Source organism: Choloepus didactylus, chromosome 15, assembly GCF_015220235.1.
Source record: "Choloepus didactylus isolate mChoDid1 chromosome 15, mChoDid1.pri, whole genome shotgun sequence".
Lineage (NCBI taxonomy): Eukaryota > Metazoa > Chordata > Mammalia > Pilosa > Megalonychidae > Choloepus > Choloepus didactylus.
The window spans coordinates 21,321,180-21,347,080 of record NC_051321.1 but is presented as its reverse complement, the minus strand read 5'-3'; the positions used below and the strand labels follow the sequence as shown (position 1 = coordinate 21,347,080).

General features: G+C 44.8%; 1 pseudogene; it reads right to left on the bottom strand.

Moving 5' to 3' along the window:
- Positions 1-236: 236 nt before the first annotated feature.
- LOC119509847 lies at positions 237-15,574 on the bottom strand (annotated as a pseudogene).
- Between the last annotated feature and the right edge of the window lie 10,327 nt (positions 15,575-25,901).

Genomic DNA, 25,901 nt, shown 5'->3' with positions numbered 1-25,901 from the left:
TATATATATATATATATATATACACACACACACACACACACCCTACTATACCTTTAAGACAACTTTTCAGTGACCTTAGAGTAGGAAGCAATCATATTCAAATGATTAAGCTATAAAAAGTAAAAAGTGCCACAAACTTTATTAGAAGTGAGTAAATGTAACATATCATTTATGTTACAGCACATAGTGCTAATTTTATTTGCAAATATTAAAGCATACCAACTGAAATTCTTAAGTTACACTTTTGTTACAGCCTTGGCTAGATCTTGAACTATTGTAGAATTCAGCCATGCTAGAGTGTTGATCTTGGCATGCTTAGATGTGGCATACTTGTTCTTGATAGTCATGTGCTTTATAAGAGTATACTCTTAGCCAGGTGCTGCATAGCAGGAGAAAGGAATTCTTCAGTGTATGACAGGTAATGCAGTAGAGTTGGTGTCCATTCACCATTATCAAGAATTTTCAGTGCTAAGCAAAAAGCTCCTGCTGCAACCTGAGAAGGAGGAAAGTGCACCATATCGTAGTCCAACATAGTCAGTTCCATCAGGCCAAAGTATGCTGCTCAGCATCAACCTCTCCAATCTTGGATGCTCTCCAAAGGAAGCACAGGGGCAGATGGCGACCCAGACCAAAGCTTAAAGCTCTTCAAATCTTCATCTCCATCTGTCTCATCAGGTGCTTAGAGTAAGTATGGCCAGTCACAAAGGCAAAGTCACCTGTTTCTGGAGGATGCATTTCTTCATATTTGCTCACAATAAACATGGCAGTGACACCAACAAGCTGCAACATCTTGTGCACACAATTATTCTGCACAAACCGATCAGCAATGGCAACAGTCATATACGTGGTCTCCTGCAGCAATGTGAATTTCATTGGAACCTGTACTAGCTAGTCAATTAGGATGGCCCTCATGGTTCCAGTGACTTCCCGAACCAGTAGGTATTTTGATCTGACTGCTTGCTCTTCCTCAAGTTGTCTCAGGTAAGAATAGATATCTTTCACATAGTCACTACAAAGGTTTAGATCAGCTCCATCTTCTGCATCCACATCACTTACTGTAAGAATTACATCAGAGAAAGCCTGACAGATATTCTGCAGGGGTACATCCAGATGTTTCCACTGGGCTTGAAGAGGAAGTATCCACCAAAACAGGCTCAGGCAAAAGTTTTTCTTCTTTAATGGGCTCTGGCTCTGGTTCTGGTTCTGGTTCTAGTTCTAGTTCTGGCTCTGGCTCTGGCTCTGGCTCTGGCTCTGGCACAGGCAAAGTGGCTTTTTCCAGAGGTTTGGGTAGATTCTTAGCAATAACTTTTCCAATGGCTGAAGTTTGTGTTTCCTTTTTCAGAGGCATTTTGGCCCGTGGCTGTTCACTGACTGTTACCAATGTCTCCAAAAGCTGTTCTTGGCCTCGGCCCAGTCTTGGAGGCTGCAGCAGTGGCCAAAGGCACTCACTTTGCACCTGCTATACTGATCTTCATCTTATTTCCAATATTAATTTCTCCTGTTCCTGGTGACTTTGAACTCCATGGCTTCCTCTTCATCAGGCAGCAGTTCAGAGGGGAAAAGCAGAATCCAGGGGCCCCCGACAAACCAGGGATAAGCAACACCATAGAGCAGCAGCCAATTCTCTGCAGCACGCTGGGAGGAGTTGGACTGTATAGCATTTTAATCAAGAATTAATAAACCTGATTCAGTTCTAATTCAATGAAAATCCTTTTCTATCCCAATGATGGAGTAGTCAGTGTGACAGATAAACAATGTTGCAAACCTTTTATTCGTTCACTCAAAGACTGTCTTAAATATAGACCATACGCGTCATGCTAGGAGCAGAAAGCTAAGAGAAAAGAAGGCTTGGTCCCTGCCCTCATGGGGCTTACAGCACGGTTGGGGAGATGGACACTAGGCAAAGAATCACTGCAATCAGGGTGAAATTGCAACTATAAGTGCTATGAGGAAGTGTGTGTGAAAAATGAGGAATTCCATCCAGTCAGGTAGGCTGGGAAGGCTTCCCTGAGAAACGGCGGTTGAGCTACGCAGGAGCTCGTTAGGGAGAAAGGCCAAAAGAGTCTTCCAGGCAAAGGGAACAGTAAGTCAAAGGTCATGAGCTGAGAAGGAAGGAACGAGGTACATGCAAGAGGGTGCCTCCAGAAGAGAAGGAAGAGGGGATATAGAGTCCAGATCATGAAAAGTTTTTATTTAGGGGATGTTAAAGAAGTTGGTCTGTATCTTAAAAGCAATGGGAAGTCATTCAAATCTTTTAAACTGGAGCTGGGGGGGGGGGGGGTTGTTAAGTATTTAAGTATCTCCGAATTCATTGGTTCCAAACTCCAGCTGCACATGAGAAGTGCCTGGGGAGCTTTTAAAAAATATACATGCCCAGACCCCGCCTCACACCAAATGAATTAGAATATCTAGGGGCAAAGCACAGGCATCAATTTTTTTAAAAAGGCTGAGAACCAGTGTCCTAAACTATCATAAAACCCAAAATCACACATACATTTACAGTCTATCATTTATCCCATATGCATGCCTAAGAATGACTACAGATTAAGGCAGTAGCCACAAAGATGCAGCTAGAAACTCTCCATTGATGGAGAAGTAACTACATGCTAAGGGTTGGGGACCAGTCAGGTACTCTCACTGGCAAAGGGACTCTTCCCAGACATCAGTCTACAGTAGGTATCATTCTAATTCTTATCTCCAGAAAACTACAAATATCTTCAGGGTCTCTAGAAAATAGTCAGTCCTATGAGTTTGGAAATCTATAAATGCCAAGGATAGACTATATTTAGAAGAGGGAAATTGCAAAGCAGAAATCAAATTTCCATGATGCAGCAAAGCAATGGAAAAGTGGGAGAAAGAAAAATTGGACCAAAGAGCAGACTCTTGAGTCATATAGAGAGATGATAAGTTTTATATAATTTCAAGGGGCATAGGGAAGGAACTCGTTTCTGAAGTTTGTAGTTTCAGTGTTGCCTGGAATTACAAATACTTTATAAAGTTACGTGCAATCCCTTAATGCAGTGCTCTCAAGCAAAGGCCATTGCCTTCTGCTGCCTTATCCCACATTATGGCACAGAATAGATGATTAAACTAAAATGAACATGACAGAGAGATAATTGCATATCATATTAAATCCTATTCTAACCACAAACAACAATAAAAAAAGACCCAAAGTTTAAACTAATGTCTCCTAATACAGGCAGACACAGAAGTGGGAAGTATTTCAACACAATTTATTATGCCAAACAGTACAGATAACTTAATAAAACAAAAACTAGTTCATTGTCATCAGCTTTATATTAGCAGATAATTCATTTCCTTGGGTTCACCACATATAACAGAGCACCATTTATTAGAGACACCTGGTAGGATTCATGACTGCGGTTCCTGGCTGGGTCTCATGGGAAAATTGAGTGCAATACAACAAATAATTCCTTCAGTATTGCTTATATAAGGAGGGAGGAGGAAGGGGCAGAGGGAAGGAAGAAAAGAATGCATTTGGCTTCCTGGGCCAAAGGCAATTGCTTAAGCCCAAGTGCCTCCAAGTTCGAGCATAGAAGATGAAAATAGATTCTGAATCTTTCCAGAAGTTTCCATTTGGGGATGATTTCAAAGTTCTATGCTAAGCTAACATTCTATGATTCAGTAACACCAGATACCTAAGAGCGAAGGGGTCAATGGTGGGGCAAAGCAATTCCCAGTCAAAAGAGGTACTAAGAAATTGGGAACATTTTGACCAAAACAGAGGCTGTTTTTAAATTTTGTATTCCAACTCTTTGCAAAATTGAAACAGTAGGAGCCCTTTAGCAATCCAAATTACTATACTCATACGTAAACCAAACTCCTCCACTGAAGTAAACACCCATTTGAATCACGCATCTGAGAATTAGAAAGGGTCAAATCACTATTAGGGTCATAGCTTATAATATCACAAGCAAAATTAATAAAATTTTATCTAGGGAAAGAAAAATGTAGTAAATATTTCATAAGGATTGCCTTTTCAAAATTTTTTTACTAGTCAATCAATTGATTAATAGAGGCATACAAGGTATTTTGGATTTGTATGACAAATTGTGATTCAAAGGCTAATCATGAAAACACCATTTAGTTATAGCTTTCTGCAAGATGTATATTGCCACTGCCTGCTTTATGTTTAATACATATTCTTCCAAACTCAAAAATAGATGCAGATGATGACTGCGGAAGTTACACACTATAATTTCTAGACAATGAAGTCTTTTATCTTTTCCTGATTAAATTATAGCTCCATCAGAGAATGAATAGATGGCGGGGGTCATTTTGTTAACATTTTATTTACAACTAAATAGATAACTGGCAAGATTCCTGGAAGGAAGCCCATTTCCAACCAAACAGGCCAATCTCCATTATATTTAAGAAAGTTTTGCTATGGGTAAAAACAAATATCCCAACATACAACAGATTAAGTAACTACCTTTAAAAAAAAAAAACAAAAAACAAGGGTATATACTCCATATATTTTTCTTGAACAAACAATTTTTAAAAGGTTTGGCTTTTTAAAATTTATAATTTTGTTATCTGAGATGGGTTAATTTAAAAAAACAGCAACATTACTTCAGATTACTTCAGACATGATGTCTGAGATACTGAGAATTAAGTACACAGGACTCTCCGTGCTTTCATCCTCCTCTTGTACTAAGAAGCACTTGGATCACCACTCTCAGTCATTTTATACCACCAAAAGACTAAAGGAGTAGCTAATGAATTCCGAGTGTTCCTGTTTACTAGAAGTGCTGTTACGCAAAATACCAGAAAAGGATTTGCTTTTATAAAGGGAATTTATTAGGTTACAAAGTTACAGCTCTCAGGCCATAGAAGTGTCCAGACTAAGGTATCAATAAGGGGATACCTTCACTGAAGAAAGGCCAATGGCATCTGGAACACTTCTGTCAGCATGTGGCTGGTGTCCACTGGTCCTGAGTTTTGTTTCAAATGGCATTCTCCAAAATGTCTCTGGGCTTGTCTCTCTTAGCTTTTCCAGAGCAAACTCTGGGCTAGCATCTCCAAATGTCTCCAAGCATCTCTAAGCATCAGCTCTCAAGTGTCTCTCTCTCAGCTGCTCTCTTACAAGACTCCAGTAAACTAATCAAGATCCACCCTGAATGGGCGTGGCCAAACCTCCACAGAAATATTCAATCAAGAGTTCACACCCTAATCAAAAAAGATTAATCAGTAGGCCCCACAAGATTGCATTAAAGAATATGGCTTTTTCTGGAGTACACAATATGTACAAACCAGCACATCGAGATTCAATGAGACATGACAGAAAGCTGTGAAATGAGGTCAGTGAGCCACTGCAACTCCTCAAACAGTAAGGGGCTACGATTTCCCCAGCACCATTCTAGGAAATCAACCTATCTTCATCAGACTTAATCTAATTAGAGATGTGCAAATATAAGTACACACTAAGATACTTTCCTAAGATGGAAATTCATTGGGAATATCTTGGAGATTCAAACTATAGTGAACATTTACTGAGTGCTTCCCATGTGCCAAGCCCTTTACATGGATTATTTCATATAATCCTGAGAAGAATACTATAAACAAGGCACTATAATCATCTCCAATATTAAAGAGGGAGAGCTAAGGCCTAGAGATGCTCAGTAACCTGCCAGAGGTCACACAGTGAGTTCATAGTGGCAACAAGGTGTGGACTAGGAGGACTGTCTGCCTCCAAACCCTCTGCTCTTGACCACACTGCCATATGATCCTGCAAAAAGGAAGTGATGTGCTTTATTTTGAATGGGGACTGGGAGAAGAAGTTTGAGCAGAAGAGATGTAAGCATCTTAGGCTTTCAGGGAAACTTCAGGGGGCAAGGGCTGGAGATGCCCACAAGGCCAAGCAGCAGAGAACCTTAACTTCATACTAAGGAGTTTGGACTTGACCCATATACAGTAGGAAGCCACCAAAGAGTTCTAAGCTGGTGCACAGATGTGGTCATACTAGCAATTTAGAATGATCTGGCAACCAAATGATGGATTAGAGAGAAACCAGATGGAAGACAAGAAGACAAGACAGGAAATAACTGTATTAATATGGGATGCAATCATTGACATTGTAGCACTGGAGTTTGAAAGGAGAGGACAAATTCAATGAAATACATAGGATTGGGGTGAACAGGATTGGTGATTAACTAGCCCAGGGGAGAGAGAGAGAGGGAAGAGTCATGGATATCACCTAGATTTCTGGCTTCAGAAACTGAATGATGCCATTTACTAGGTCAGAGAAAACAGAAGGAGACACAGCTGGGGAGAAAGAGTGGCGAGGCATGCGCTAACTTTCAGATACATTAAATAGCAGGTTTCTAGCTAAGTGGGGACATATCCAGTGGGCTGATGGATATGGGATCGGAGCACCTTACAACAAGCCCATATCAAAAACAATAAAGGGAATGTGCAAAGGCTGAACACACTGCTCCTCTAAAGTGGGGCCTACCTGAGGAACCTGGAGGCAGGAGGTGCACACCCTCAGGTCCACCACATGGGGGCAGCACAGCTCGCCTCCTGACTGGGGAGCCAGTTGCTCTTCTGGTCACCTGTAATACTCAGTCCCTATTTGGTGACAGAGAACTGTGTTCCACTTTCAAGATGGCTCCCAAGGGGGCTCTATCCATTTTCCATTCCCTCCTGAAGGCCGGGAAGTTTTAACCAGTTTTCTTTTGAGTAAATTAATCCTGACCATCCGAGCCCAGACAACAGCTAGGATGAACTAATTCTTCCTCAGGCTAAACCCATCCCCTTACAGAGACCTAAAATGCGCCCAGAAGTAAAGGTGATAGGGTTTCATGTGGTAATTTAGTCTTCAATAATTCCATGTGCCTCTGTATTTACTTCGGGGTATCTTACGGTTTATACTTACATCTAAGTGTGATTATTTGATTAACATCTTCCTTACAATTTCTGTAAGGGACTGTGTCTGTGTTACCCACTGTATCCTAGTTAGTATTTAGCATTCAAGAAAATTATATTAAATGTCTACTTAATGTGTCACATGAAGTACAGGATTCTAAAGAAATGCAATTGGCTGGGACCTGGTCCCTGACCTCAAGTCATAGCCAACTTAGGTTCAAATATCACCCTCTTGTTTAGCTAAGGGTGTTGACTCTGACTCTGTTTTTAACAGAAACCCCTTCTGGTCCCCCTGCACCAATTTCTGAAGTGCCGCCTGCCCCCAGCCCCCAAGTAGATCTGACCCTAGTACGAAAACAAAACACAGCACAGAAAGAAGGGAGCTCCCACAGTCATCAGCCTAGGCAATATCTGTGACTAATAAAACATCGTGAATTGCTCTTACAAATGGTAACATTTAGATCCTCTAGTATGAGAGAAACTGTACTCTTTAAGAATCCCATTTGTCCCCTTCCCATTTTGAGCTGTGAGATGCTTCCCCAGCGCTTCAATCAAAAGGCATTGTCCATTTCAGAGCAAACATAGTCTCATGGAACGACACCTTCAAAGCTAAGATTTACATATTTGCACTTGAAATTGAGAATATTAAATCTTTCTGCTCAATGACAAGGCTTTTCATGAGTTAGTATAAAGAATTAGAGAGAATTAGAACAAAGTACAAAAAATGAAAGAGAATTTTGAATCATCAAAAGTGATTTCCATTTTAGGTTGTATATATGTTACCAGAATTTTTAAAGAGCCACGGAACCGCACAGCACAAAAAGTAAAGCCTAATGTAAACCATGGACTATGGTTAATAGTAAAATTATAAGAATATTGTTTCATCAGTTGTAACAAAGCTACCACACGAATGCAAAATGTTATTAATAGGGAAAACTGTGGGGGATGGGTATATGGGAACTCTACACTTTTTGCATGATTTTTCTGTAAACCTTCAACTGCTCTAATTTTTTTTAAAAAATGGGAAAAAAAGTAATTCCTCTTTTAAAAAAAAAAAGCTTGGCTGGGAGGAGGATATTCAATCAAATCACTGTTATTTATAAAGTAACTTTAGCAATGAATTTTTCCTTCAGCTAATTCCTACTTGCAACAGGGAATCCTGAAGACAGAACACCCTAAGATTAAGCCAGTTATCCACAGCCATATATGTATGGCTCCTACTCCTGAGGCTTGTGTGAATCGGTTTATGTTACGAGAAATTGTAGAGCCTCAGGGTAGGGTGATGGGAGACTTAGAAGAAACATGAAAGACCCAAATCTTCCTTTAAGAAGATTCACCCCTAAAAGGGGGTAGGGTGGGGGTATTATGTCCATTTCTATGACTTTATATGATATTTATCAGTAAATCCAACCATAGTTTCCTTTTTTTAATTGACAATCACCGGCGAGAAGTGACTATCAGTACAATCAAATTGCCAGCCCAAGCTTATTAGGGAACAGCAGGGAAACGTTGGGGCAGGAATACTCCACGAGATCACCATGTGATCGGCAAGCTCTGTGCTTTAGATCATTGTTCAACATGGAGTGAAAAAGATCCAGTTGCCCATCTGAATCCATCGCGGGCCAGATATTTTTGTTCCCCTCCTTGTGAGATCCTCCCTCTGTCTCAGGCCATGCAGTCTGGATGGGTCTGATCTAAACTCCAACTCAGGGAAGCACAGAACCCAGGCCTGGCCAATAGAACCCAAACTGGAGATTCAGCTTGGATTACTGAGAAAGAGAAGCCTTCCCTTTCAGTGAGACTTGAAGCTGGGTACTCTTGAGGACGATCATGCTGAGAAAACCTACTATGGAAGTGATGAATAGAAGAAAGCAATACCAGGAGACTAAGAGAAAGAGTCCTATGACATCATCTGAGCTCCTGACATCAGCAGGCACCTGTATCCGAAACTAATTACCTCTGGCATTTTCCATTACATTAATAAATGACACCCTCCCCCCACAACACACACACACCTAGTTTCTATTTGTTTTGTTTAGTTTTGTTTTTTGCTTAAATTAGATTAAGTTGGGTTTCTGTCACCTGGAAACAGAAGTCCTAATTGACACATGGCTTTGCACCAACACCATCCCATTCACTTGGTCCCCTTCGACACCAGGGCCACTATTTAAACAGGCCTGTTTGTGCCTTGCCCACATTCTTCTCATATAGTGACAAGACAAACCACTTCCATATTCTGCTAAATTTACCAACTTTATTTGCCACTGGCTTGTCCTTCATGATGTCTCCTTCTTCTCTCTTAAAACCATTTGTACCCTGTTCCACACCACAGCACATGACCTACTCAGCTCACCATCCCCTTTATCTAACACTGGGTACCAAAGTGAGTCATCATCTCCAGGAAAATAAACTTGACACATTGATCAAAATTTGGCAGCACCCTTACAAAGCATCCGGTTCTCTAAAGCTCTACTGCAACACTCATCTCCTGCTTTACTTCTTTGAAATATGAAATATTTAATTGAATTGAAATATGAAAACATAGTGGTCTGGATCTAATTACGGTTTTTTAAACTACCATAGCAATACACTCATTAACAGAAGCAACAACCATTCTAAAAATGTCTTCATTTTCCCTCTACTTACTCACTTATGGGGAATAAAACCAACTGCAGTGGGGGTCCTCAGAGCACTGACCCAATGCAGTGTTCCTGTTATCCCACAGAGGTAATATTTTTGCAAATCCACAGTTAAAGAACTTCACCTAAAACCAGCCAGTGGAGATGGTATAGGTATGCAGATGTCCAAACCCTACTCACTGTCCTCCTGCATGTCACCGCCTCCTCCCCCTCCCCCTCTGCTCCTCTTCACCCTCGACACTCCAAAGCTCTCAAACAGGCAGGAACACTGACAAAGTGAAGCACTAGGCACGCACGATGGGTGGGACTTCATTCCTACGTTCCTCTCCAGGGAACAGAATGCTGACATAGCCTGATTCCTGGCCAGGCAACTTTGTTCAAAAAGCATCCCTTTATTTTTATAATAATGTATTTTCACCTAAAGTCATATTTCCCAGGTGTTTGAACAAGGTTGAGGAGTATTTTTCAGGAAACGAAGAGGTGTGTATATGTTCACAGCACAGTGGTTTAGAATGTGATTTCTGGAGTCAGACTGCTTGAGCTTAAATCCCAGGTCAACCATTTGGACACATTTTCTCATCTTTTAAATATGGATAATAGAAGCAGGAACAATAAAAAAGATAATGCACACAAAGCATTCAAGAAAGAGCTCTATAAATATTACCTATTAGGATGATTCCTTTCAAACGTGACCAAGGAGCCAGGTGGGAATTCAATGTTCAACTGATCTCTCAGGAGTTGGGAGAAGTTGGTGGCCCTCCATAGCCCACAACCGTGTCAGTTTGGTAGTGCTATGACGAGTCAGGTCCCACCAGAAGGATTTTCCAAAGAAGACCCACCTCCCTTCCACAGTCTGTAACTAGGATCAAATAGGCACCCCTATCACACAGGCTGGTTACGTCCACCATGGCATGTCTTCCTTTGGACAGCATCTTTCACTAAAGGTGATACGAACCCTTCGCTTGCAACAACCTCTTTGTGTTGATCAAAATGTGCTACTGCAGAGCAGTATGAGTTCTGTCTGAGCCTGGGAGCACCCATTGCTGGGCTTTAGTGGTGTGAAAAGTGGGCCACCAAGGATTCTTGAGAGTGATGTGGGGGACAGACTAACAGAGCAGCTATTTTGTAGCTCATACAGATTGTTGCTTATCTGCTGACTCACCTTGTTGATGGGAGGCAGCAGTGGGACTTGCAACTGTTCCTCCTTCCCTGGACCCTGCTGCAGCTTCTCCCACTTCTGGGCCAGCTCTTCACTCTTCCCGCAGGGCTGCAGGCTCCACCTTCAGAGAAGTTCGCTCTTTTCCCTTAGAAGAGGCCCACCTGGGAGTGGCAAGCAACATCAAGATGACGATGTGAGACAAGTCCCACTTGCTTGGAACTCTGGAGGACGACACAGACTGGAGAAGGACTCCGCAAATCCCGAATCGAAGGAACAAAATAAAGTACCAAAAAATAAGGTAGGATCTTCTACTGGGACCTGCCAGTCCAGACTCCATCTCAGTCCCGGGCAGCTTAAGAGTCACGGGGCAGAAGCACGGGCCCAGGGGCCTCCCACCCGTGCCGCAAACCACAGAGCCACTCCCGGCGGCGAGTGAGACCCCCGCACCTCCAGGCACAGGCGCCCGAGGCCGCACGGAGCCAGGCGGAACCCACGGGGCTGGGCTGGCGCGGCGCATCCAAAATGGCCCCCAGCAGCCGGGAGGCCGGGCGGAACTGTTGGCAGGGGGCGCGCAGGTGCAACCCGGGCTCTAATCGCTGGAGCTCAGCACCTCCACGAAAAAATAGGCCATTAACTTTGACCTCCTCTGGCTCCCTGGGGCACGACAACCCTAACGCAGAAACCAAATAAACACCCGTGGTGGGACTGTAGGCAAAGAGCGCGCATCCGACCTAGTCTCTAATGACTGGAACACCCTAAAGGAGGAAACGGGCGTTCCCGAACGTGGACCCTATCTGGCTCCCTGGGGTGGGATACCCTAGCATGGAAGTTACCTGAAGCAGAAAAGCCTCAGGGAAAAAAAGGGAAAACTGAACCGCCCTGAGGCAGGACAGGCCCCAGGACTGAAAAGTGTAATGAAAAGGGGGTTGAAGGGAAAAGTCAGGAGAGAGTGGTGTGGAGCAAAAGGAAGAAGTTGCAATCCACAGCAAAGTTAACTAAATGGGTAAATGCAAAACCCCATAGAACTGTATCCACAATATATGACTCGACTCTTTAATTCCTGTAAGAATTAGAACACAATTGAATAAGAAATAATCATACTTCCTGATAACAGACATGTTCCAGCCATGAACAGCTGGGGAAATACCACCGGCCACATTTTCTATCCTTTTAAGAAAAAGAGAAGCAAGAGTGTGATCAGCCTTGGATTATCAGAAGGAAAAGCAGACATCTTTTACATGTCTTTTCTCAGCAAAACCACATCTGGGCAAAAAACTTATGTTACACACATGTACCTATGCATATACACACACACCACACTTAACAGACACAACACCTATATACACACAGCACATGCACATACACACTATACACAACACATATGTAACACACCAGCCACATTTGCATAAACACACCATGTGCATGTGCACACACACACACACCCCTGCAGTCCTGGTAAAGATGGCACACCCAGTGGGCCTGGTGCCTACTTTCTCCTCCTCCAAGCCTGTCTGCTCCAGGAACTTTTGGAAATGGCATGAAAATAGAAATCACAGTCCCTGCCCTCAAGGGATTATAAGCTGAAAAGAGGGAAGAGGCAGTCTCATGAGGAGACCTAGGGATACCTGTAAACATGGACAAAGCGATGCCAAGTAAAGTAGGGTAAAATGTTATGCAGGCTGGGTGTATGTGTGAGGGGTGAGGGGGCTTGTGTTCATTCCTGCTTACCCCTCCCCACCACGTACAGCCTTCCTGACCCCAGTCTAGGCTTCCAGTGAGTCCTAGAGCTTCCTGCTGCAGTACAGCAGGGAGACACCAGCATAAGTTAATCTCAGGGTCTCAGGAAGTTTTCCCTCAGTCTTGTGCCCTGACCTCCCCACCAGGGCCCAGAATTCCTTCAACAACGGGTGACTTTCCTCTCATGCCATGGCTAGAGACAAGATGTAACTGTTCCCCTTAAGATGAAGAAGGCACTTATCAGTTCTACAAAAATGGACCAGGCTGCTCAGGGGGGTGGTAATTTCCCTGTCCCTGGAGGGACTCCGGCCCCGCAGGTTGCCCATGTGCCCAGGACGTCATATTGGCACAAGTGATCACTCAGAGCTGGAGGAGCAGCTAGGAGAAACATAGCTTTGAAGTCAGAATTCGGTTCAAATTCTGATGCCGCCACTTAATAGCTATAAAAAAAAAATGCATATGATCAAAACTCACTGAATTAGATGCCTGTTTTGTTTTCTTTGTTTGCCTACCCAGCATTCATTTCCTCTTTTCCAGGTAGCAGAACCGTGATTGTTGTTTAGGCTGAAAGTACCCAACTGCCCCACTCCTGCTCTAGTTGTGGGCATGTGACTCAGGAAGTCAGTCACCTATACCATCTCTTTAACTATGGCATTGCCCCATGACTCAAGGTAGACCAAGGAGACTCAATCCTGGGATTTGAGTTGAAACCAATAAGAAGAAAAAGTTCTCTTTCTACTATACTTGAAACTAAGCAGGTGTGAACTTGAAGCTGCTGGGCCACACAAACCCACCAAATGGCAGAAAGCAGAACCCAGAGAATGAAACTGAGTTTTCATCACATCATTGAGATAACAGATCTGGCTGTGCCTGAAGCCTTAGAATTTCTGCTTACACAAATAAAATCCATTTGGAGCTGGATTCTTACCACTTGCAACCACAAATCCCAAGTAATACACTCACTAAGCTGCTGTTTCTCCATAATATAATGGAGATAATATTAGTACTTACCTCATTGGGTTGTGGTGCACCTTAATGAGCTGTAGACACAAGCATGTAGTGCTAGCCTTTAATGTCAGTTTCCTTTAAGATAAGAAAGTGAACTAGATTTTTGGGCTAATTGATATGAGATATTGCAGCAGAGATGATCACTCTCACCAAACATTCTATAGGCTTCCTACATTTCCCAGCCCTCTTGCATTTAGGTGGGGCTATAGTGGATTGTGGATTGTGACCAGCATTTAAGAACTGGAGCTTGACCTTCCATCTTGCTTGTCTCCTGCCTCAGTGACCAAGAAGCCTCATGAATGGTGATATTACAAGGTCCAAGCAGCCAGAGTGGCTGAGTTTCTGCGTGGAGAACAGCTGACCTGCCCAACTAGACCCACATCTGTTGTGTTAAGCCACTGAGACTTGTGGGCTCTTTGGTTACCACAGCATCGCCTGTTCTATCCTGACTAATAGAGGTGTCTGCCTGGGAAAGGGTTCCACAGGGAGGCACATGAGTGTAGTGAGCCTATGAGCCTCCATGAAGGGAAATCTGCCCAAGGAAGTAGAAGCTCCATCACCTAAAACAAACTTCACCCATGTCCTCATTTGCGAAGTGGTTGTCATTCCCATCACCCAAGGCCTACCTCAAATTTCTGAAGTGCTGGGGCAGGCCAGGCTTAGCTATCAACTAGAAAGAATCGGTAAATGGGAGGAGGGACAGTGGTTGGCAAAGCTTTGCCGTTGATCTCAGAATTGTGTTAAATGTTAACTCCTTACCATGGCCTGGGGAGTTCATTATGATCTGGCTCCTGCTGCCTCTTTGCTGCATCTCATGCATGGCTCCTCAGTCACCACACTCTCCCCGACTGACCTTCCAACCGTTTCCAGAACACTCCAGTCTCAATACTGCCTCAGGGCTTGTGTACATACTGGTCCCTCTGTTTAACCTGCTATTCACGTGACTGGCTCCTTTTCACTTTTCAGATCTCAGCTTTTATGGCATGTCCTTAGAGGGGCCTTCTTGACCACTCTATTGGAAGCCAGTCCCCTTAATATTGTCCCTCTTAGTATCCATCTCCTCCTCCTCCACCTCCTCTGCCTCTTCCCGTTCCTCCTCCTTCTCCTCATCCAAGGCTCCTCCTCTTCTTCCTCCTTCTCAGTCTCTTCCTCTTCCTCCTTGTCCTCCTCCTCCTGCTCCTTTTCCTTCTTCATCAACATAACTAGCATTGATTGGTTGTTTCCTATGTGCCAGGCAGAATTCTAAGCTCTCTGCATGGTTGTCTCATTTAATCTAACAACAACTCTATGTACCAATCATGATTCTTGATTTCACACAACAGAAATCAAGCCTATTTAAACAGAAAGAAAAGTTGTTGGAAGGATATTGAGTAATTCACAAAGGCAGTGGGATGACTGGAGCCAAGCAAGACTGGGTGGTCAGGATCCCACACCAGGTCAATCCAGAGGCAGAGCCTAGCTACGAACCACTGCCAGCACTGCAGGACAGGGGCCTCCACTGCCATCAACACACTGGACCTTGGATATGTCACTGTCTGAATCTACTCTAACTGTCCTTGCACCTTTGAGGCTGTCACTTGCTTGAATCAAAGTCCTAGGCAGAAGCATCCAATTGTCTGAGCTAAGGCCAGATGCCCTCCCCAGCTGCCCTAGGGACAAAGAGCTCATCTGGCCACATGAGAGTCCCTGAATGACAGCAGCTGCCTACTGAGATGGGCCAAGGAGGAGATTCTCAAAGCATAAGCTGAAGATTCAGGTGCTGTCCAGCTCCAAAAGTGACAAATGCCCACTCTCCCTGAGATAACAGGGCTCTCAAGTGACAATTTTTTAAAATCCTTGCCAATACCAATGCTACCCACACCAAAGAAATATTGAATAAATATTTAAAGGCTATCCATTTGAAGAGAAGCCAAATCATTAGCCTGACAAAGGCACCTTCACTTTCCAGTCTTGTTTTGCTGATAAGGGTGGGCAGGGAAGTTTCCCAAGTGGTGGTCTTTTGCCTCAGTTTCTCATGGGCTCCTAGGTTCTGGAAGCAGAGGCCAGAGGGCTGGGCCTTCAAAGCCTTGCTACACAAACATGATCCTTGGACCAGCAGCGGAATCACCAGAAACAAGTGAGAAATGCTCACTCGCAGCCCCATTGCAGGCCTACTGAATCAGAATCTGCATTTTAACAAGATCCCCAGTGATTCATGCCCTCTTTCAAGTTGGAGATGCACCGTGATTCTCAACCTCGCCTGCACGTTGGAATCACACACGCAGTTTTTTTAAAGTATTGATGTCTGATCTAGAGATTCTGCTGTAATTGTTCCAAGGTATGGCCTGGCCGTGGAGCTTTTGAAAAGTTCCCCCAGATAACTCTATGAGAAGCTAAGGTTGAGAACAACTGAGAAAGACGTGATTACATCGAACCCTACTAGTACACCTTTGGAATGAAAAAAATATGCTTATGAAAACTGTGTCAACCCAGGGAGTGACTTCTCAACATGCCACTTGCTAAAATGCCATTCCCAGAGAAGTGATTTTAAGAACATTGACCACTCTCCCTCTGAGCAACTTACTCTGGATCATGGTGGTTTAATTTTTTTCCTTCAAGCATTCAAGGAAAACAAAGCAGTAAAGGGGACCCAAGAGGTCATAGGGTCTAACTCTCTCATTTTACAGTTGAGGAAACCAAGGCACAGATGAACTGAGTTTTCAGCATAATAGAGGAGCTGAACACCAGACTCCTGATTCCCCTGGCAGTGCTCTTTCCACCACACACACTGCCTCGCGAGTGAGAGAGCTCACGAGGAAAGGATGTTTGATGAGGGCATGGTCAAAAGTTCATCAGCAAAATGTTTATTATTAATAATGAGGTTAAAAGCTTCAAAGCCAATCCAGCAGTGTCATCAGCTCCCATGAAAGCCATTTTTTCAGTTCACTCTCATCTAATTATGGGTACGTACAGTAATTGGAAACAGGCTATCTCCGATGGGCAGGGTTTCAGGAAATGGAAACCTCTAATACAATTCTGCCTGGGAAGAGTCAGCTTCCACCATCACAGGCAGCTTCAACTCTCACAAAGCCTACCCTGGGGAGGAGGAAAAGAGAGAGTGTTTAAGGAGGAGTGGGGAAAATGGGCTTGAAAGACAAGATCTCCAAGGTCTGGGGTAGCTCCAGTCCCACCTGGAAAGCCAAGCACGGGGCTCCTGGTCCTGCTGTGCTCTGCCAGTCTCCAGGACCTGCTACCATATGAGAGGTTATGCAAGACCTGCCTGGATGTGGTTGATTGTGTGGTCTTGAAGTTCCACCTATTAGGTGAAGTTCCAGCCAGGTGCCAGCCAGGTCCCGCACTAAGCACTCTACTGAGATTATCCCCTTTAATCCTTGCACCTATTCTATCAGGTAGGCACCCCTGTTGTACAGAGGAGGAAACAGAGACTTAGAGTGGTTGGAGTAACTTGCATAGTCCCACAGATTAGGGCAGAGGCAGCACTGGGGTCCACGTCCACCTGAGCCTAAATCTCAGGGTCGTCCACTGTGCTCTACTATCTACCCCTTCCTGTTGCAACAGCCTCAGTTCCTTACTGGAACCAACCTGATCCTTGCAGGTGGAGGAAAGCAGAAGAACCAGCTCGGTCAGAACAGAAGAGCAGGTGCTGGTCAGAGGATGGTAGACCTTTGAAGGAAGAAAATGGCACACACAGAGTGAGCAGATGTCCCTCTCGAATGCCTAGGGAGTGCCAGCAACGTGAATCAGCTGACCCATAAGCTGCCAACCCAGGCATCTGCTGCAGTGCTTGTCCATTTTGATGGGCCCATACACCCACCACCAACATTGGTGCCATCTGGCCTTCCAGTTTCAGAAATTCTGCTGCCAGTTGCAGCTGAGCATGAGCTGAGCAGGCCTCCGGAGGATACCATTTAATAAGTTCATGGTTCAGTGGTTCCTGTGATAGATTACTTAAAGCCCGATGCTCGGGTACCAGATTTTCCACAAAGCCAGCTGCAGGTGGTTTCTCATGGTTGCCATCAGCCTTGTTAACAGGAACTGATCTGTAGATCATCTGGTGCCCAACAGTGGACTGCTGGTGGCTAGAGGATTGATCTGCCAATATCTCTATCTCCCTCTCCCTCTCCCTCTCTCCCCCTTGCCCTCTCTCTCTCCTTCTTTTTCCTTCTCTTCCCTACCCTCTTCCTCTCCTCCTCTCCCTCTGCATTTTTGTTCCAACCCACCTTTCTCAACAATTCAAAATCCCATGCACAATTTTTCCCTGTTTTCAAGCCCAACCTCAAATTTGCTCTACCCTCCATTGCACACAAACCATGCCAGCCAGGGATGAAAATATTCTTCTTTGCCTTCAGATCAGGGTGTTCAAATCAGGTCAGCTAATTCAGGCCCAACTTCCTTTTTCCTGAGGTTGCACAGAAGGTCAGGAAGGCCAATGCGATGCCTAGGTGGGTAGAGGACTCACCAGACCTTCATGGCATGCATCCATAGAGTCACTGCCGTGCCACTCCCGTTCCTGCCCCTGAGACCCCTTCAGGTCTCATGAGCCCTCTAGAATAATCTGCTGCTGCTGTCCCATTAGAGATTCAGAATAAACTGAGGCTGTCCAGGGTATCTTTTATCAAGACTCATTAGGAAGCCATTTCCTCTCTGAGGTCTTGCTGCCTCCCTGGAAAAAAGACACAAGTCTCCTCTGCCCTCACTTGGGGTTCTTCTCTGCCTATACTTTCCCTGCACCCCCATCCCAAACTCAGCAATCTGCCCACATTCCTGAGAGTCTCTTTCTGGTCAGAGGTGGAGATGGGAGGAGGGTTTTGCTCTCACATGTCACTTTCCCGTCCAAATAATTTTTCTCTGATTTGAGTGTTTCTGTTCCCCAAAGGCACTAGGCTTTTGAAACTCAAAATCCAGGAATAAAGTCCCTCTCCCTCTGCTTTCTGCAATTACATTCCTTCCCTGAGACAGAGAACACAGGCCTCTCACCAAAGAATGGAAGAAAGAGCCTAGAGGGAAAAAGAAATAACAAACACAACAAAACTCAGTTAATATTTCAAAATATTACCTTGTTAAAGGTTACGAGACTGGAGCTCAGATGCGTGGGGCAAATGCTTATGGCAAACTTGAACCAGAAATTAGCCTCAGGAATGTGAGATACAGGAGAGAACTTGGAGACCCTCTAGGCTGGTCAGTCCGAAGCCAGGCTGTGGGTCAGAAAATCTGGGCTCACAGCTGCACCCTGATTTTAACAAGAGCCCCCAGGAAATTGTGAAATAGTAATTCTATGTTGTTTAACAATGAAGAAGCTAAGGCCAGAGAGGATAAGCCCTCACAGTTAATTAGTTATAATTTATAACCTTTCTACTTCCAAAAGAAATTGAGACCATATATAACAAGTTCATGGCATCAAGACTAGAATACAATGCTCCCCCAGGGCTCCTTCCTCCATAAACAAGCCTGTTACCCAAACTCTACCCTGTCCACTCCTGCAGAAGGAAAAGTTTTGTTCCATTTTTATCATTTTTAACCAATTCATTCCTGCACCAAAGGATATCAAGGAGGCCAATATGGTTGGGAAGAAAATAGGAAAAGAGCCAGATGTACCTGCCACGAGCGGGAAGTGATATGAATCTATAGCCAACATTCATCTGTCCCAGCCAGGGTGTATGGATGTGTGTTTGGGGCAAGTAGTCTAAGCAAAGGTAATAAAAAAGCACTAACCTAACCAGTAATTACCTGGTTAGTCCCAGGAGAGTGTTGGACAGTGTCGTGAACTTTTTTTTTTTTTTTTTGGCCAACAGATACTAATCAAGTGCCTCCTATATGCCCACGCTTATGCCTGGCAGGGAGGCCACAGTTGAGAATTTGGCATAAAAATCCCCAACCCTCAGGGAATTTACAATCTTATGGGATAGATAGGCCACACACACACACACACATACAAGATAAACATGAAAATATATAGCATAGTTACAACATGTGAAAAATGACATGAAGAAAGCAAACAAAAAGCTAGTCCAGAGATTGGCAAACTTTTTCCAAAAAGGCCAGATAGTAAATATTTTAGGCTTTGCAGGCCAGGTGGTCTCTGTTACAATAAACTCTGCCATTGTAAGCCCAGAGCAGCCATAGATAATGCATAAAGGAATGGACATGGCTGTATTCCAATAAAACTTTATTTACAAAAACAGGCTGGCCAGATCTGGCCCATGCAGTTTGCTGACCCCTGAGCTACAGTGTAATGTGGGGGTGGGGGGTAGGGGAGACCCACTTTACACAGGAAGTCAGAGAGGACATCCTGAGGGGGTGGCATTTAAGCTGATACTGGCACGGGGAGGAAGAGCAGGGGAGGAAGGGAGTGTCCCGGGCAGAGAGAGCAGCATGTGCAGAGGCCCTGGGGCAGGGACAAACTGGGAGCAGTGGAGCAACTGAAAGCAAAGGAGTGGGTAGAGCCTGGTGAGGTGCTGAATGGGCTTGTAGGAATCCGCAGGGACCACACATGCAGGCCCAACCCGTGGGCTGTGTAAGGACCCGGAATTTTATTCCATGGGAAACAGGAAGCCATTGACAGCTTTAAGCAGGGAATTGATGTGATTTGAATGACTTATATCTCAGGATTGCCCCCTTTAAAGGTTCTTTTTAAAATACTGGAGATGAGTGACAGCTAGGTGACAGAGGGTCTGCACTGAGGTGGTGGCAGTGGTGATGGAGAAAGACGGACCTTCAAGACATTGTTGCAGAGAGAAAGCCAGCAGCCCTTGCACCTGGACTGTGTCTGGAGGGGGAGAAAAGGGAAGACCCAAGGACGATTGCCAGGTTTCCTGGCTTCAGCAGGTGGGTGGGGATGGGGACTCCAGGTCCTCTTAACTCTGAGTGTCTGCATTTCTATACGGGAGGGGAGAAAGGGTGACAGAGCTGGTGGGTTAAGTCACAGAAAAAGATCATCTGAGCCTTGAGTTCTCAGGCCATCCCTGGTTACACATTGCTTCCATCAACCTTTGTTAACCACCAGCTCTCCCTGGCACAAAGCCAGGTTTTAAGGTCCCACTTTTATGGTGTGGGCCGTAAAATGAGGAATTAATTCCTCTTGAACCAGGGCACAGCTTCCTCTCTGCCCCAGGCACTCTTCCTCCTTCTCCGTCTCAAGTTCCCAGATTTCACAGAATCCAGAGGGCAGCCAAGGCAGAAGCACAGGCCACAAAAGAGATCACAGGACTGATCTCTCCAGCACGTGCTAAGTTGTTGAAAAAGCGAGAAAGTTTTTTCAAGCTTAACTTTTAAATACAACAGAACTGTCACCTTTATTATCTTTAAGTAAAAGCTGGACCAGATCGAGTTATTTAAATGCCAGCCTGCCAGAGTGAACAAGGAGGTTCTCTGCTTGTTGTGTGCTGTTTTGTAAGGTAAAGGCCCCAGGGGAGGCAGGGAAAGCCCTGGAGGAGGGGTAAGGGGCCTGGACTCCAGTCCTGTGCTGCACACGGAGAACCCGGTGTTAGACCCGGGGCAGGACACATGCCCTCGCAAGGCCTTGGTGGGCCCATCTGTAAACTTGGAGCTGGAACAGATGCTTTTGCCCAAGGCCCTTCTTGCCCTGACAGCCCGAGTCTTGCCCCTTGGTACATCTCCACTGTTGGGTGATGTAATTTACCAGTCTCTGTGGTGCATGTAAATCAGGGTAAACTGCCCTTGGTCTGGGAAGCATAAATCAAGCATGGAGAATGGGAGGGCTTTACTGCTCAAACTCAGGGCACTCCTCGTCGGCAAGTGGAGCCAAGTTCAGTCCCTTCTGCAGAGGAGTCTGGCATGGATGAGAAGGACTGGGCGGCCCTGGGCATGTAAGGAAACGCGAAGAGCTGGCCCTGCCTGGCCTTCATCTCTATGCCGACCCCCATGGGCTATGGATCAAGTCACTTCTGATCTCCCCCAGGCCCGTGGCCCAACTCCTCCATACCCCTCTGACCCTCCATTTGACCTTCTGCCCCGTGAAGTAGTTTCCCTTCCAATTGGGCTCATTCATTCTGCAAATATTTATTGAAGCGTACTATGACCCGGGCACGTATTAAGAGCTGTGGCTGGAGGATAAACAAGACAGAGGCAGGTGCCCACAGGAGCCCACACTCTGGTTAGGGAAACGGGCGTCGTAGTTTAATTTATTAATGTGTTATGAACGAAGTTAAAAACAGAATGATATGAGAGAGAATGACCAGGGTGTGTGTCCTAGTTTTGATTAGAGCAGGGGCGAGGGCAGAAGGGGGTCCAGGGAAGTCCTCTCAGGGGAATTGGCATTTAAAGTGAGACCCAAGGGATGGTGGAATATGAGATGTGGGACAACAGGGACCACGGGCAGCAGGAAAGTTCGGTGGGGACCATACTATGTCAGACCTGGTGGGTCTTGCAAATGATTTTGGATTTTGAGTATCATTTATTTAAAGGGTTTAGGCAAGGGATGGGTAGAATCAGATTTATGTTTCCAAAATATGATTCTGGCTGCAAGGTGGGAGTGAGAAAGAGAGGAGCATGGAGGATGGCAGAGGCTGGGGCAGGGCTGGGGCAGGGCTGAGGGCGACGGAGGGAGAGATTGGATTTGAAATTTTTTCTGGAGGTTGAGTTGGCACAATTGGCCAGGGCTGGATGTAGGGATACAGGAGTGGGGTCAAGAATGTTTCCTGGCTGCTTGGAGAACTGAGGTGGTTGCCCACTAACCCGTACATTCTTTGAGGGTGTGAGATGAGACCCTGCTTCCCAACACAGGGTAGGTGCTCAGTAAGTAGCTGTGGATTGATGGATGGCTCAAAGAGAAAACATCTGTCACCAGCACAGGCAACTCAGAAGTTGAGAACAAGGCCTCTGTCTCTACTTGGCAGCGGACCCCCGCGAGCTTTCAGTTACGGAGGCCGGTAGCACGCACCTGCATTCCCAGACCCTCCCCCAGCCCTCCTCTCCCTTTGCGGGGTATCGGTGGGGGGGGACCTCTTGCTGGGCAGGTGGGTGAATTGTAGATGAGGCAGTTGAAATGTCAGTCTCCCCCATTAGATCACAGAGCTCTGGTATAGAAGTAGATGTTTAAATCAAGCTTCTTACCTGGAGCAAGAGCTAGCACATGGCAAGTCAAGATAAATAGGTGCTGAATAATGGGAGGAGGGGAGAACACTGGATCCTCAGACCTCTTAATGTCCTAACAGGAAAGACCTCAAGTCAAAATATGGGCAACAGAAGGAGGCAGCAGGAGGAAGCAGGTGTGCACACATCAAATGGATTCTTCCCCTGCTGAGGAAGGCTTCTTTGTGGCAGCATTCCGAGTGGAAGGCTTTGAGAAAAGGAGAACACTTGCCATTTGCTCTTTGCCTGCTCTTTGACAGGTAACCTTGAGGTGGTTTGTTACCTTGAGAGCAGTGCTTCTGGGGAGTAGCTGAGGGGAGCAAAGAATAGCCATAGGCTAGTAATAATAGCCTGCAGGCATGCTTATTTGCATACATGCACACATGCACGTATGTGCAAACACGCACGTGCACACACACATACACATGTGCATATGTGCACACCTGGGTCAGCAGGTTGCCTTTAGACTGCTTGCTTTAACAACTCTGGCTCTGTGAAAAATCAAACCTGAATCGGATCAAGCCTCCAGATTTGAGTTTTAGTTTATGAGAAATATAGGGGACAGAGGAACATGCACAAGACACCAGGGGTTGTAAACAGCAAAAGCCAGAGGTGGGAAACTACAGAATAACTGACTACATTTCTTAAACAAATGCATTGCAAGGAAAAAAAAGAGGGAGAGAGAACTCATCGATCAAAAGAGACTTCAGAGATTTATCACCTGCTTGCAGTGGGTAGTTGTTTGGATCCAGACTTGGAGGGTGGGGGTGGGGGGCAAAAGAGCCCTGAACACTGACTGGAATTGCTGCTGACATTTTTACGTGTGATAATGGCATTGTCATTGGGTGTGTTTGTTTTAAGAGTTCAGGAAACCAGCTTGTTAATTAACAATCAAACAGTTACTACATTTTGAAAATAAAGCAACATTTGCTTCAACGTGGACTTATACCAGAGTAACTTCTGCAGGGTAGGTTAGATAGATGGGTATAGACTTTCACTTTTACTTAATATACTGGGTATTTTTTTTTTTTTTTTTTTGAATGTGCTATAAGGATTGCTTTTTGTGGTTAAAAAAGAAAAAAGAAAGAAAACAAAATTAGTCAAGGGCAAAGCTAGAACTCAAGTCCATGGTGAACAAATGCTTGTCCACACTCATTGACTCCCCAGTTGAATAAAACAAGCAGTCTAAGGTGTGCTTTTCTCACCCTTCACAACACTCATTTTTGTTAAATCAACTTAAACCATGTGTCCCAGTTAACACAAAGAGCAAGTGGAATTAAATGGTTTAAAAAGATGAGGAACTAGAAACCCCATGGTAAATGTTTAACATGCCACACACAGAGATCAGTCATATTTCATCAGCAGTTGTTTGTTGACCTTCAAGTTTCCAAGGAATTACGGAGCTCCACACCCTCTCTGCCTTCAACCCAGCCTCCCACTCAACAAGGGGGCCTGACAGGCATCAAGGTCATAAATAGCAAAAGTGACAAGTAATAATGATAATAGCTACCAATACTGAATGCCTCCTCTGTGCCCAGTTTATGCTAACTGCTTCATGTAGTTTATCTTAGTTGGACCTTACGATAACTGTGAACAGGTGTTAGGACCTCCCTCTTGCAGGGCAGGTGGTAAGAGCTGGTATAGGGACCCAGCAGTGCCCTCAAAGACCAGGCTCCTTCCCCCTGCTGCCTGCCCTCCTTGGGAATGGGTGCCGTTCCTCCAGCCTTCGGTCTGTGTTCAAGCAGGAAGGAAGAAGCAGAAGAGATAGCACCAGCAAACTCCCTTTTAAAGGACATTGGCCCAAACTGAGTCACTGGTATGTCAGTCAGGGCACTTCATCACTGTCAGCAGAGTCCACTCTAGCTGGTTTAAACAGAACACTGTTTCTTCAGAGATACAGATAGTTCCTTGAACCATGGGGAGGGCTGACGAAACAGCCTCTAGGCTGAACTCTGGAAGTTTCCATAAAATTGGGCCATCAGGGGAGCTGTTGCCTCTTCCACAACCAGGAAGAAGCAGAATCTGAAAGCCACATTCTCCAACAGGGCGTCAGTGCCACAGCTGTCAGATCCAGAATTGTGCTGCATCTGCCACGACCAGGAAGTAGCTGACTGAGAAGGCCACCGCCACAGTGGCTAGCTCCCAGACCAAGTCATTCCGCCAGCAAAACAGATGTCCGGTCCTCCCCTCTCTCTCCCTACCTAACTCATTTCCTGGCAAAGTCTCACAGTCCTCTCTCCAATGATTCAGTTCCGAATCAAATATACACGATTACTGAAACTTAACTTCTGGAACCCTAGCTGCAAGGGACTCTGCAAAGTTGAGTATTTTAGCTTGCCAATCTCAATAATAGAGGCAAGCAAGAGGGAAAGATGTTGGGATAGAAGATGAGTATGCCAAATGATTTTATTAGTCACCAATGCCCTGGAAAATTGGGACAGTTGGCATGTGGTTGGCCAGCCATCCCCTCTCCCACCTCAAGTGCCCTGTCCACATATTTCATCTCATTTAATCCTCGTCCCAACCTTTCAACTAAGTATTACTATCCTTACTTTATGAATATGAAAACTGAGGCTTATAAAGTTTAGATAACTTGATGGAAGGAAGCAGAATCAAGATTTGAACCAAGGTCTGTGTTCCACTACTCTCATATGGTAGAATTTGTGTGTTTGCTTTGCTGAAACTAAACATCAACCATGGTGGGTTCTTCTCCATGCTCAATTCCCTTGCTCCTGACTATGATTCACTGACATTCAAAACAGCTGAAAAGTCCTGGTATTCTCCCATTTCCAAATCTTTAGTCCAGCTATTTTCTGAATTGCTTGATCTCCTGGACTACCTGAGAAGCCATATGACGTGTGTTTCAGAGCTATCTGTCTAGAGTGAGAAAGAAGGAAGCATTTATCCGTCAGTTCACATCCCTCTCTGGTCCAAGAGATACTCCACGAGACATTAATTTCCTTTGCCCCTTTATCTGACCACCTAAATCCTAGCCTTCCTTCAAGGCCCAAATCAAATGCTCCCTCTCCATGAAGACCGCTCCAATTTCCCTGCCGAAACACTGTCCTACCTTCTCTGACATTCCCACATACTTTCTTTGTACCTCCCATCAAATATTTTCTACAATCAACTTCTATAATTACCCCTTAAATATCATAAGTTCCTTTAAGGCAAGAACTGTAACATTTATCTCTGTATCCCTTAAATCTCCTGGCACAGAGCATGCATAGGGTAAGAGTTTGCTAGATAAACAACAAATGAATGAATTTTCCCAGTGAGGTGCTCTCTTCTTTAAAATATTTGAAAATCTCCATCCAGGTAATTGCAAATCAATTGCTCTAGCCTCCTTCTATGTGTTTTCTTGAAAAATTTTATTCAAG